Source organism: Hypanus sabinus, chromosome 30 (genome assembly GCF_030144855.1).
Source record: "Hypanus sabinus isolate sHypSab1 chromosome 30, sHypSab1.hap1, whole genome shotgun sequence".
Lineage (NCBI taxonomy): Eukaryota > Metazoa > Chordata > Chondrichthyes > Myliobatiformes > Dasyatidae > Hypanus > Hypanus sabinus.
In genome coordinates, this window is record NC_082735.1 from 33,667,847 (window position 1) to 33,682,122 (window position 14,276).

Consider the following 14,276-nt stretch of genomic DNA (forward strand, 5'->3'; position numbering starts at 1 on the left):
CGATCACTCAGGGCTCAGACTGTCCTTCCATGTGAGGTGATTCTTCACCCACGAGTCTGTCAGGGTCACCTATTGTATCCAGTGCTTCCTGTCTCTGCATTGGTGAGACCCTGCGTAGACTGGAGCACTGCTTTGGCAAGCACTATTTCAGTCTGATTACCCATTCCCTTTCTGATATGCTAGTCATGGCCTCCTCCACAAGTGGCCTCCAATGAAGCCACTGTCAGGTTGACGGAACATGAGACCATAAGACATAGGAGCAGGATTAGGCCATTTGGCCCATCAAGTCTGCTCTGCCATTCCATCATGGCTGATTTATTGTCCCTGTCAACTCTATTCTCCTGCCTTCTGGTAACCTTTGATACCTTGACTAATCAGGAAACTATCAACCTCCACTTTAAATGCACTCATTGGCTTGGCCTCCACAGCCTTCTGTGGCAATGGGGGTCTCAAGATGGCGCTTATGGAGTGAAGCAGTTTTAGGCTTCACTCCAATCCTTTTACTTTTTGTTAACTTACAAACACCCCCTAATTGATCTTTTTATACCTATTCTAAAGGGGTTCAGAGGTATGAAATTTTTTTCAACTGTTTGAATCATTTTCAACTCGCTGAAATGTCTAGAGCAAAGGAATCGAAACAGATGAAAGAACCATTAACTTTAGAAGCAATTGTGAAACTTATGGACGACAGACTTGAAAAACTGGAGAGTAAATTAACCTCAAAGCTTTCTACATTCGATGAAATTTTAAAGACACTTGACGCAAAACTTCAAGCACTTACACTGGATTCACAAAAACAACAAGCAAGTATTTTAGATCTTGAAGAAGCCTTCTGTGGCAATGAATTCTACAGATTCACCACCCTCTTCCTCATCTCGGTTCTAAATAGATGTCCCTCTGTTCTGAGGTTGTGTCTTCTGGTCCTAGACTCCCCCACTATCGGAAATATCCACTATGTTTCAGTATTTGCTTGGTTTCAATGAGATCCCTTCTCATTCTTCTAAACTGCAGCAGGTACAGGCCCAGAGCCATCAAACGGTCTTCATACATTAACCCTTTCATTCCCAGACTCGTTCTCGCAAACTTCCTCTGGACCCTCTCCAATGCCAGCATGTCCTTTATTAGATAAGGGGCCCAAAACTGCCCACAATACCCCATGTGATCTGACCAGTGCCTGATATAGCTTCAGCATTACATCCTTGCTTTTATATTCTAGCTCTCTCAAAATGAACACTAACATTGTAAACACGCGGAAATCTGCAGATGTTGGAAATTCAAGTACCACACACAAAATGCTGGTGGAACGCAGCAGGCCAGGCAGCATCGATAGGAAGAAGTACAGTCGATGTTTCGGGCCAAGACCCTTCATCAGGACATTGACATTGTAACATTGTAATTAACATTGTATTTGTCTTCCTAACCACCAAGTTAACCTGTAGGAAATCCTGCCCAAGGATTCCCAAATCCCTTTGCACCCCTGAGTTTTGAACTTTCTCTCCATTTAGAAAATAGTCTATGCCTTTATAATGTCTACCACACTGCATGACCATGCACCTCCCTCCACTGTATTCCATCTGCTGCTTTGCCCAGTCTCCCACTCTGTCTACGTATTCTGCAGACTCCCTGCTTTCTCAACACTTTCTGCCCCTTGACCTCTCTTAGTATCGTCCACAAACTTGGCCAGCAAGTTCATCAATCCCATCATCCAAATCGTTGACATTTAACGTGAGAAGAAGCGGTCCCAACACTGTGGAACACTACTAGTCACCAGCAGCCAACCAGAAGAAGTGCCCTTTATTCCCACTCATCCTGACAGTCAGCCAATCTTCTATCCATGCTAGCATCTTTCCTGTAATATCATAAGGTAATGGCAAATCACTTCTGAGGGAAAAATTTGCCAAAAACAGTATTGGTCATGTAAAGACCATGATCACCTACTTCATGTGACATAGCACATAATGAAAGAACAGACAAACCCTTCCCAAGATCATATTTCATTAGATGCTGTGTCAAAAGGTTTTCTTAGTTCTGCAGGTGGGATCCATTCATTGCTCTGTGGAACTGAACTTCATTTCCCATTATCCTCTCCCAATTCTACCTTCTTTAAATGAAGACTGGTATTTCATTGTGCATTCTGGTCTGCTTGACATTGTGCTGTTCGCTGAGCTTGGCAGTTGGCTTGGAGATGTTTCGGCACCAGTGGAGGTGACATCGTCAGCACCCAGTTGTTGATGCTTGTCTCCGCATTTATATAGCCCCTGCTCACTTCCCTCAATCCTGATTGGCTACCCCTTCAGTTGACCTTTGAGTGCTATTAGCTCACGTTTCTTTGGCTCTTAGGGGTTTGTAGATGTCATCTATTTCAATATGTTTGCTTACAGAATTATCAGAAGAGAACCATGCCTGTTTCGTGTTCGCCTGCACTAGAACCTCTGTGGTGTTCCGGTTAAAGTGGTGTCCTTCTCGATCCTCGTGTACCGAGATCAGCGACAATCAATCATGTCTCCAAACCACCAGTTTGTGTTCCCGTAAACGGGTTGAGAATTTACGCCTTGTCTCGCCAATGTAGTCTCCACAGGTGATCCTCAACACCATTGTCTTTACTGGTACCTTGGTTCTTGAGACAAGCTTCCTTAAAGCCGCTGTTGGTTTGTGAGCAATTGTGATGCCGTGAGGTTCGAGCGGTCGAGCTGTCAATTCTGAGGTCTTCTTGATAGTTGCATGTTTCAATGATTTGCTTCTTGTACCTTCTCCAGGTGACTTGAGTACATGGACACCAAAATTCCCTTTGCTTCTACCTTTAAGAGAATAACTGACTTCGTCTGTCATAGATGCAAGATATACAATACCTGCCTCCCACATTCTGAACTCCTCCTCCTATAGTTTCACGCACTAACTTAATCTATTTATGTTTGTGTTGCCTTTATGGCAGTTATTTAGTTTATAATATTTTCACTTAGTAATTCATTTGTTAGTATTTTCTAGTTAGAATTAGAATTGTTTAAAGTATATTCATTGCCTGTAAAATATATCGGCATGCGATGACGTCACATCCGATTTCGCCGCATCTTGTGGGATCGATGCAAGGGCGGGGGCTCGCACGAGGCAGACCCGCGCAAGAAGTTGTTTGTAAGCATTAGAAATCACAGTGAGAGCAACGCTGTAAGTTAATAGATAATCGATATGTTGAATTAAAATGTTAACGCCGATCCCGTTAAAAGTACGACGGCTGATGAGGTTTATGTTTTCGTTAGTTAAAGAGTTGCGGATAGTTTGTGTTGAAGTGTATTTAAAGCGGTCCATGGCGTAGGTAGATTCTGACTGTATGCTGCACTTTAATGCAATGTAGTTGTAGTTTACTTTTACAAGTATTTACAATGTAAATGTGATATCAAGAAGGGAACAATTACTGTATCAATCTTGTATTGTTTTATCAACAGTTTTCACCATACGTTAATGTGAAGAGTGAACAGCAAATGGTTAATCTTACTGCGACCTTGTTTCATTGACTACGGTTTATCTCGGCGTTTAATTCGGCGTTTCATTACACCCGAGCGAGAACGCTACAATGTTGATTTTTTAATTTCATCCACCCAGGGCGCCACAGTAGTGTTAGGGTTTGAGAAAAGCTTGGGACATTGGAGTTTGGAGTTCAGTTCCGGCATTTTCTGTAAGAATTTGTACATCCTCCCTGTGAACGCCGGGTGCTCCGGTCTCCTGCTGTGGTCCACAGATGTACTAGTTGGTATGTTAATTGGTCATCGTAGATTCTCCTGTGACTAGACTAGAGCAGGGGCTCAAAACCTTTTTAATGCTATGGACCCCTACTGTTAATGGAAGGGTCTGTGGATCCCAGGTTGGGAACCCCTGTATTGGCGGCTTGTTGGGCTGGAAAAGCTATTCCACACAGTATCTCTGGATAAAATAACTAACTCATTATACCTCCTAGCTTCAGACCAAGTACAGATCTGTGACCGCTTGATTTACAGGACATCCAAACACCAGTTCTCAAACCCCTCCCACTTCTCCTGCCTCTTGACGAAGTGCTGACGCACGTCATAACAAAGCATCGGCTTCACTTTTAAAATATTTCCATGCGTGAGGGCTCATCAAGTACTTATTGCTTCTGATGCAATAAGCAGCGCTCGTACCCCAGCCGACTGACGTGAGAGTAAGCCAAGAAGGGCTCGTACAACAGATCACTGAGAAAGTAGCCAAGACCTTCTGTGCAGTTGGCTCTGTTCAGCACTATCATCGTGCTGGAATAAGATTTAATTTTCTTTTGCCTCTGTTTGCCATCCAATAAGTCAGTGACTGGCTCAAAATATTAACTTAATTATTGCCGATGTCCTCCCCTTCACAAATCCACAGTGATTTGTTTTGATCGACACATGTGGTTCCATTTAATATCAGAGAATGTATGCAGCTTGCAACCTGACTCTCGGCAGACGTCCACAAAACAGAGAGGAAACCCAAAGAGTGAACCCCAGAGGCCCCCAACACCCCTCCCACACACAAGCAGCTGCAACCCTCTCCCCTCCTCCCCACTTGCTCCAGCACGGGGCAGTCCACTGCCCATCGTTCGTCCAAAAGCTCCAAGGAGTGACCGTGATTTGCAATCCTATAAAAACTGTTGTTCACCCAACAATTCAACATACCACTGGCGCTCTCTCTCTCTCTCTCTCTCTCTCTCTCACTCTCTCTCTCCCCCCTCCCCCCCTCTCCCCCTTCCCCCCTTGCTCTCTCTCTCACACACTTTCTCACTCTCTCCCCTCCCCCTTTCCCCCTTGCTCTCTCTCTCTCTCTCACACACACACTCTCTCACTCTCTCTCTCACCCTCTCTCCCCCTTTCCCCCTCTCTCTCTCACACACTCTCTCACTCTCTCTCTCTCTCTCCCCCCTCTCATCAGGAGAGGGAGATCACTTGTGCAGGGGCCTCTGACAGCCGCACCTGCTGTCTCAATCTTCCGATGTCTGATGGTGCCGGAGGGCAACATCTTTGAACTCATCTGCAGAACAGCTTGAATTTCTCTCTTTAATGTCTCTTTTATTTTCCTTTACAAGATTGGAATACAAGAAAGAACGCTTAGTTATTTTAAAGAAAACCTTAAAGGACCAGGGGTTCCCAACCTGGGGTGCACAGACCCCCTCAGTTAATGGCAGGCGTCCATGGCATAAAAAAGATTGGGAACCCCTGGATGAAAAGATGATGATGTCCAGAGAATGGTTAAGCTCAAGGATGTGAGTTGGTAAAGTTTAATATTATGAAGAATCGCAATCTGAAGTGTAGCAGGTGAAAAGTTCATGCAGCATGTTTCACTCTAAGGCTGAGCCAACAAACTGGTGATGGATGTCTGTGATTGGTACTTGCTTTAACCTAGCAGGTCACTTAGTTGAAAAAGTATAAAGCAGCAGGCAAACACTATGATACGCACCAGATGTTCTTTCGTCGGCAGAGAGTAGCTAATTTTGGTTGGGCAAATGTGCAGTTGTTTTTTTGGAAGCTTGTTCTTCTATTGATGTTGTGATATTCGCCGAGTTTGGCTTGCAGACCTTTCATCACCAATCGAGTTGACATCCTCAGTGCGCAGTTGTTGGTGTTTCTCTCTGGGAGAGCTCACATGTATATAGGCCTCCATTTGCTTGCCTGGGTCCTGATTGGCTACCCCTCCAGTGGACCTTTGAATTCTATTGGCTCGTGTTTCTTTGGCTCTTAGGGGTTTCATAGATGGCATCGATTTCGATCTGCTTTTCTGTATTTACTGAATCAAAGCTTCCTTCCTAACGTAAGGTAAAATACTTGGATCTTGCAAATACATAAATATGAGGTTTCAGCAATTGATTGACAACTAATTATTCACATGCAGAATTGAACTGAATAAAATTCAAGCCTACAAAGGCTCGCAGCCAGAATCAGCTTTAATATCACTGGCAGATGTCATGAAATTTGTAGGTATGTGACAGCGGTACATTGTAATACATAATACTAAAAACTGCAGATTACAGTAAAGAGTAGGGATACATTTAAAAAAAGTTCAATAAGTAGTGCAAAAAGAGAAATAGAAGTAGTGAGGTAGTGTGCATGGTTTCATTGTCCATTCATAAATCTGATAGCAGAGGGGAAGAAGCTGTTTCTGAAATGTTGAGTGTGTGTGGACCTTTTGCTTAATGGTATTGGTCCATGGCATAAAAAAGGTTGGCAACTCCTGATCATTCTAGACACTACTCAACATTTTCCCTCCAGAGCCACAACCCAACACACTCCATTTCCCCCTTCTTGTCTGTCTGTCCAGACAGACCCGTTTCTTTCAGCCCCTTCGGAACCAAATGGAATTGAAACTGTTCCTCCTCTCTTGGTCCCGTCCCTCCTCCCCTGATCCAGTCCTTTCTGACTTCACCTCAGTTGAGAATTAAATGCTGCAGTGTTGAAGACGATAGTGAGCTGCATCGCTGAGACTTGGGAGGTGGTTCGTGTTTTCCCCAGTTCAGCATGGTGCAGGAGGGGCAGGTATGCACCTATTTTGTCCTGAATGCGGCTTCTTGCTTTTACTGTTTGCACAATTTGTGTTTTTTTTCTCTCTCTCTTGGGTGCTGGTCTTTTATTAATGGGCTCCTTTGGGTTTCTTGTTTTGTGGAGACAAGTTTACATAACTTTGATATTAAATGTACTTTGAAGATCTTTGTTTCACAGTCCATCCTATTGTATGTCAGTATTGAGACTCTGGCTGTGCTAGGCTGGCAGCATTGAGCAGTCAGTGTCTCTCACATCCTGAACACCAGATTCCTGAAACACTATTTCAAGTTTGCCAGGTGAGAGGAAAAGATTCAAGGATATTCTCCAAGCTTCCTTGAAGAAATTGAATCTTAGGGATCTTTGGCTGAAGTCCACTCAAACTGGAGAAGGAGAATTTAAGCCAGAGACCACGTATCAGAAACACAGTAATCCTGGCATAAGTATTAGAACAAATTTAATTATCTCAGCTGTTACCTGGCCCATAACCCTTTGAATCATAGCAATGGAGTAGAAGTTACACAAGAGATTCTGCAGACGCTGGAAATCCAGAGCAACATACACAAGATGCTGGAGGAACTCAGCAGGTCAGGTAGCATCTATGGTAATTAATGAACAGTTGACGTTTTGGGTCAAGACCCTTCTTCAGGACTAGAAAGGAAGAGGGAAAATGCCAGAATATAAAGTTGGGGGAGAGGGGAAGGAGGACAAGCTGGAAGGTGATGGGTGAAGCCAAGTAAAGGGCTGGAGAGGAAGGAATCTGATAGGAGAGGAGAAGGGACCATGGGTGAAAGGGAAGGAGGAGGGGCACCAGGTGGAGGTGATCGGCAGGTGAGGAGAAGAGGTTAGAGGCCAGAGAGGGGGATAGAAAAGGAGGGAATGGTAAAAGGGAAAAGAAAACGAGAGATAAAAATACTGGAAGGAGAAATTGATGTTCATGCCATCAGTTTGGAAGCTACCCAGACGGAATATGAGGTGTTGCTCCTCCAACGCAGAAGTTAGTCAGCTTTGATCCCAAGGAATTGCCTAAGAAAAGGATGATACAACATGCTTTTTGTATTTCTATTTTAATTACCACCAGAACTATTCCAAAACCAGAAGGTTCTTGTTGTACTGAACAAAATAAAGTAACAATCTGATCTGTTCTAAGTTGCATGGTATGCGTTGAGAAGTAGTTTAGAACAAAGGGATTTTTTAAGGTCAGCCTTCAATCGAGCAGTCGACGAGCAGCTTTCTTTTTGTGTTCATTGGACCCTGGCTTACTTACAGGAAATGGCCACTTTGATGTTTTTTGTGACCGATTACAGCTTCATTAATAGTTAAGTTCTACATCAGTTCCTACATAACTGACGCAAGGAGAAACATCATGATCCTTCACAGAAATAACTGTATGTATCAGAATCCCTTGATTGTTTATGTATTAATGTTTCTAGAGAAACATTCCTTCTTTTTTACAGCTATGCGACCAACCATTGCTCTGCTCAGGAAATGTTTACACAGTCTGAAAACGGCTCAGCACTTTAATAAAGCATTATATTATAATGTTTTATATTATAAGAAAATTTCAGCTGCATGGCAACGAAGGATACATGTGTGGGAGCATTTCAGTTATTGCGAGACCATGCACTTGCAGAGCTCGAAGGGAACAGTGTACTAAAGTAACACACATAAGATGCTGGAGGAACTCAGCAGGTCAGGCAGCGTGGATGGAATTAAATAAACAGTTGATGTATCAGACTGAGACCCTTCTTCAGCCCTGGAAGGGAGTTGGTGGGGGGGGGGGGGGGGAGGTGGTAAGATGCTACTTTCCAGTCCTGAAGAAAGATAGAAAGATCTTGGCCTGAAATATTGATTGTTTATTCCTCTCCATAGGTGTTGCTTGACCTGTTGAGTTCCTCCAGCATCTTGTGTGTGTTGCTCTGGAGTTCCAGCATCTGCAGAATCTCCTGTGTGAGCATTCCAGAGAGTTATCTCGCCAAGTGAGCGGTAAGATTTGGTATTTTCATCAAACTGTTCAGTGAAGTTTTAACTTTTAATATTGTTGTAAGCAGTTCCTCCTACAATGACTTTGACCTTTCCAGTATATGATATGACCTGGGGAATGAATGCATCTTTAATGTGGTTGACTGGAGCATGCTGTGATTACCTGCCTGCAATAACAGGATAAAGTTAGGCATTATAATGTGCTCATTTAGTTGTTCAATACAACATTATGCAAAGATTAGATGGAATAATATCTATTAATGCAGCCCGGTGGCTAGCAATATTTCAACAACTGGGAATAGCATCAGTTTCCATGAGACATCAGAGCAGAACTAGGCCACTCGGCCCATCAAGTCCGTTCTGGCCGATCATGGCCGATCCATTCCCCTCTTAACTCCATTTGTCTTGACTTCTCCCCATAACCTTTCACACTCTGACTAATCAAGAGGTTATCAATGTCCACCTTAAATGCATGCAATGACTTGGCCCCCACAGCCACCTATGGAAACTAATTCTGCAGATTTACCACCCTCTGGCTATAGAAATTCTTCCTCTTCTTTTCCTTTTATTCATTCACTAGAAAGACCAGCAATTATTGTCCATACTGAACTGCCAGCGGCTTTCTCAGTCATTTCATGGACCAATAAAACTCAGTCATATTGCTGTGATCTCTTATCACATATAGGCTCGATTGGACAAGCATGGCAGATTTCCTTCCCTGAGAGAAATGATGGGTTTTGTGTCAATCTGACATCTTAATTGGCACAATTAACTGATGCAAGATTTTAATTTGAGATTTATTTAACTAATTGAACTTAATTTCTCCTGCTACAGTGGGGAAATTTGAACTCTCATCCAGATCAATAGTTCAGGCATCTGGATCTCAGTTTAGTAATAACAACGGTGTTGCCATAATCTTGAGATTAGATTATGTTCTACCAACAATAAAGCAAAGAGAATTTATTCAATTTACTATGCTTTTGTGCTGAATGTGTAAAATTTGCTCATGAAATATTTCGACCTTCCCACAACAAAATTAACAGTTCAGATGTTAAAACTGAGGATTAATTCAGAAGTGTTTTTAGCTGATTATTGAAAAATATCCAAAACTAATTCTATATTATGTGTTGTCAGAACTTGTCCAGGAGCAGATATTATGGGTTGGAAGTCATTGTTCTGGCATAAGATGGCAATAAGGAAATACAGCGATGACTTGCTGGTAGCAGACTGAACTCTATTGATCACACTTTGTCTCGGATACGATCACTGCGATCAATGGCCTGTAACTTTTCTTTTGGAGTTAAGCTGCTGAACTGCCTGTATGATCTGGCATTCTTGCAGGTGGCTTGGCCCAGGCATGAGAGCAGGGAACGAGCCGATGTTTGCCCATCACTGGGGCAGGCTTGGAGGTGACTCAATGTGGCAGAACCGAGGCAAGCGGAGGCGTTGCGGAGTCGAGTCGGTGGGGCCCAAGAGCAAGGGCAGATACAAGGACGATTAGTGTATCAAAGCAGCAGGGCCAGTGTTCAACAGTAAGGAACAACCCGAAATTTGTTCCATTGAGGCAGTGGGCCAGATTTAAGGAGGTATTGAGGTACTGAGACCAAGGTCTTGAAGTGTATTGATTAGTTCTGAGAGGATGGGATTTCCAAGATTGCAGGAACACTTCCGTAAAAGACACCCTGAAAAGGATACTTATGGTATTACTTAGTTCCCGAAGATGAAAACAAGCATTTGAAAAGTGTTACACACTCGAGTCATTTGCCAAGAAAGCTAAAAATGACCTTGATAGTGGTCTTATTGCTTCTTATAACATTTCCAAAACGATAGCAGTGTGTGCAAAGTTTCATACAATTGGTGAAAGATTATTAATGCCTGCTGTATCAGAAGTTCTCACCACTGATCTCAAAATGGATACAGTATTTTAAAATCAATTTCTCTGAGTATTAGCTCTATAGCTCGCTGCATTGACAAAATGGGTGAAGACATTGAGTATCAACTATGCACAGAGCTTCAAAAACAGTACTTGGGATACAACTGGATGAGGCAACTGTGCGAGACAATGAGTCATTATTAATGGCATATGTACAGTTTATCAAGAATGGAAAAGTTTATGAAGAGATTCTCTTTTGTAAAAAAGTTAAAAACAAATATCAACAGAGAAGCAATCTATGACGAGCTCAAATGTGTATCGAGGATAAAAGCATTCCAATTAGGAACAAGATTTCTTGTGTCTCGGATAGAGCACTATATATGACCTGTTGCCATGCTGGTTTAACGGCACTTATGAAAAAAGAAATTCCAAATCTGTTTGCAATCCATTGTGTAGTTCATTGTCAATATCTCGCAGCCAAAAACCTCAGCCAGTGACTTCTTTCAAGCATGACTCTTGTAATATCTGCTATCAACAACATTAAAATTCATCCATTAAATAGCAGAATATTTTGCCAGTTATGCCAGGATAACAATGAAGAGTTTGGATGCTTGCCTCTTCACACAGGTTGTCAAAAGGCTGCTGCTAAAAGCGTTGCTTTGAACTTTTTGACACTGGGGTTGGATTCTTGCTCAAAGTTGACAAGAGCTCGGGAAACAAGATTGAACTTCTGTGTGGAGATGTGGCACACCTAGCCAATCTGTATGACAAAATGAACACTCTAAATATGAAACTGCAGGGTTTGAATTTCAGTTTAATCCAGGCAAAAAGTGTAGAATGTTCTCATAGTTTCCCCGCATGGGAAGTGTGGCACTCTCTTTCATAGACGGTAATTTGCAAGAGTACTGCTTATACCTGCAGTCACCAAAGAAGGATTTTCAGAATCGATTCAAGGATTTGAACAATCTGAAATTCTGGACTGGGTAATTAGCCCGTTTCTTTTCGAGGTAGAAGAACAGGAAGAGAGCTTGCAAGAAGAAATTACCAAAATTCAGAATGTTGAAGCCAAAATGCTTTTCAAAACTGTTGGCTTTTGTGCTGTGTGGCTACATTGTGATACAAATTCTGCTGGCCTTTGGAGAAGAGCCAAACTACTCTTCATTGCATTTCCATCCTCCTACCTTGTTGAACGAGGCTTCAGTGCAGTGAACCACATACTCACAGGAAACAGAAACTGCTTGAACATTGTTACACTTGGGGACTTGAGGCTTTTGCTGTCACAGCGACGAGGATATTTCAGCTCTTTCTTTAAAAAAACATCAAGCAGAAGGATCACATCGAAGCTGTTGTACAGTGCACAGGAACTGTGTAAGCTATTTTTAAAGAGAAATAAAAATTTACAGCAGGATCATTTTTCTCATGTTAGCATGTGTCAGACATGTTTTCACATTATGGGGGCGCCAGAAATTATATTGTGCATAAGAGGGGCAATTGGCAAGTATGAAGGTGCTTTAAGGAGGGTGTTGGCAAGTATGAAGATGCTTTAAGGGGACGTTGGGCTAGCAAAGGTTAGGAAACACTGCCCTAGTCTAATCACGGGACAACTTAGAGCGACCAATTAACCTACCAATGGATAATGTCTTTAGACTGTGAGAAAGTTGGAGGAGTCCAGAAAAGCCTACACATTCCATAGGGAGGACATACAGACTCCTTACAGATGACATCAGAATTGAACTCTGAACTCTGACGCCTGAGCTGTAATAGTGTCACGCTAACCGCTATGCTACTGCAGCACCCAAATTATGATGAATGCAAAATGTTTGGAGCTGAAGGTGAAAAGGATCCTTTGGCAATTAGTAAATGCTGTGTGCCAGCATAGTTATTGATTACGACAGGAATATTAGTACTAGGAATCTATCACAAAAATTCCAATATTAATTCCTGGACGTTTCTTGCAAACGTCAAGTCCTAACTAGTTTCCACTGGGACCAGGGAACCTCGACAATACACACGTTCTCTTGTAAACGAGTAAGAAGTATTGGTGGATTTTGAGGTGTTGGAATCAAACCTAATTTTGCAATCCAGCTTCTGCAGTTTCCAACAATCATCGTTGGAATCGCTCATCACAAACAGGCCTCAAGTTGTTTCCTTTCACTTTCGATCATCATACAACATCATACAACCTTGAGATTTGTCTTCTTGTAGGCAGCCACAAAACAAAGAAACCTAATAGAACCCATTTTTTAAAAAACCATCAAACACCCAATGTGCAGAAAAAAGCAAACCATGTGAGTAAGAAAAGTAAGCAAATAAAGTGAGTCACTGCCACGAACAGTCGTCACTGCAGCCGATTCAGGAGCCCGTTGGTTGTAGGCCACAGCCTCAGTTTGTTGCAGAGATGAGTAAATCTCTCAGAGCAGTGAGCTGAACTGGCCTGTCCCTTGCATCCGGTCCTGACACCCTGACTGTTTCAATCTGGCCCGGCGCTTAAATCATCCAGACTCTGGGTCGTTCCTCACTCCCGGACCCGCTTCAATACATTTTCAGGCCTATACCCCAACTCCATGGATGCTAACCTCATTGACCAGCCCCAGTATGAAACTATATTGAAGCCTTCTGGAAATTCAAATGCACCACAATCATGGGCTCCCCGTAACTACCTGTACCAATCACATCCTCAGAGAATCCAGTCAGACCAGTCAAATGTGATCCACCTTTCATGAATCCATACTGACTCTATTCAGAGTTATTACATACATAACAGATTCCAAAGTTTTCCTTCAGACTAACTAGTCAGCTGTTCTGTTTTCTCCTTCCCTTGTTCTTTATATGATGAAGTTCTATTTTTCACCTACAGGAATAATTCTAGAATTTCTGTATATATTCTTAGTTTTACTTTATTTACAGATACAGGCCCCTTTGGCTCACTAAGGCATGCCGTCCCAGCAACCCACCATTTGACCTAATCACGGGAGAATTTGCAATGATCAATTGACTTATTAACTGGTACACCTTTGGACTGTGAGAGGAAACCCGTGCACATGCAGGGAGGACATGCAATGTTTCGTATAGAGGACGCAGGAATTGAACTCCTAAACAATAATGCCCCGAGCATTGTGCTAACTGCTACGCTACTGTGGCACCCCGACGGTGATAACTTGTGTCATGAGTCACTGGCGAGGCCTCTCTTGGAGTATTGAGAGCTGTTTTGGGCCCCTTATCTTAGAAAGGATATACTGGCATTGGAGAAGTTTCAGAGGAGGTTCACAAAAATGATTCTGGGTTTGAAAGGCTTATCTTATGAAGAGCCTTTGATGGCTCTGGGCCTGTACTCACTGAAATTCAGAAGAATGAAAGGGGATCTCATTGAAATCTGTCCGACTGTGAAAGGTCTCAATAGAATGGATGTGAAGAGGATGTTTCCTATGTTGGGAGAGTCTAAGATCAGAGGACACAGCCTCAGAAGAGAGGGACATCCATTTAGAACAGAGATGAGGAGGGATTTCTTTCGCCAGAGAGCAGTGAATATGTGATTCTTGTTGCCACAGGCGTCTGTGGAGGCCAAGTCATTGAGTATATTTAAGGCAGAGGTTAACAGACTCTTGATTTGTCAGGGCATGAAGACAGGAGAATGGATTTGAGAGAGAAATGGATCAGCCATGATGAAATGGTGAAGCAGACTCAATGGGCTAAATGGCCTAATTCTGCTCCTATACCTTATGGTCTTACGATCTCTGCAGTCTCTTTTGAAACTCTGGATGTGAATCATTGGGTCCTTGTGATTACTAATCTTCACCAACTAATCTGGTATGTTTTTTTATTTATTTCAGTTCTTCATTCTTGCTTGATTCTTGGTTCCCTGGTATTTCTAGCAGGAATTTTTTTGTGCCTTCTGTGAAGACTGGCAC

The 14,276-nt window shown here is 42.7% G+C and overlaps 1 protein-coding gene across 4 annotated transcripts in view; it reads left to right on the top strand.

Annotated features, from left to right (window-relative positions):
• Window positions 1-14,276, top strand: part of rnf19b (ring finger protein 19B) — a 154,467-nt gene that overhangs the window by 47,116 nt on the left and 93,075 nt on the right. The window contains exons 1-2 of one of the 4 annotated variants that reach the window (XM_059954643.1): window positions 5,164-6,509; window positions 8,385-8,498. The exons of 2 other annotated variants lie outside the window; for them this stretch is intronic. The gene's annotated coding sequence lies outside the window, so the exon portion shown is untranslated. Of the gene's footprint in view, window positions 1-5,163; window positions 6,510-8,384; window positions 8,499-14,276 lie in introns of those variants that run through there. One more of the 4 variants, XM_059954644.1, reaches the window with a different exon arrangement.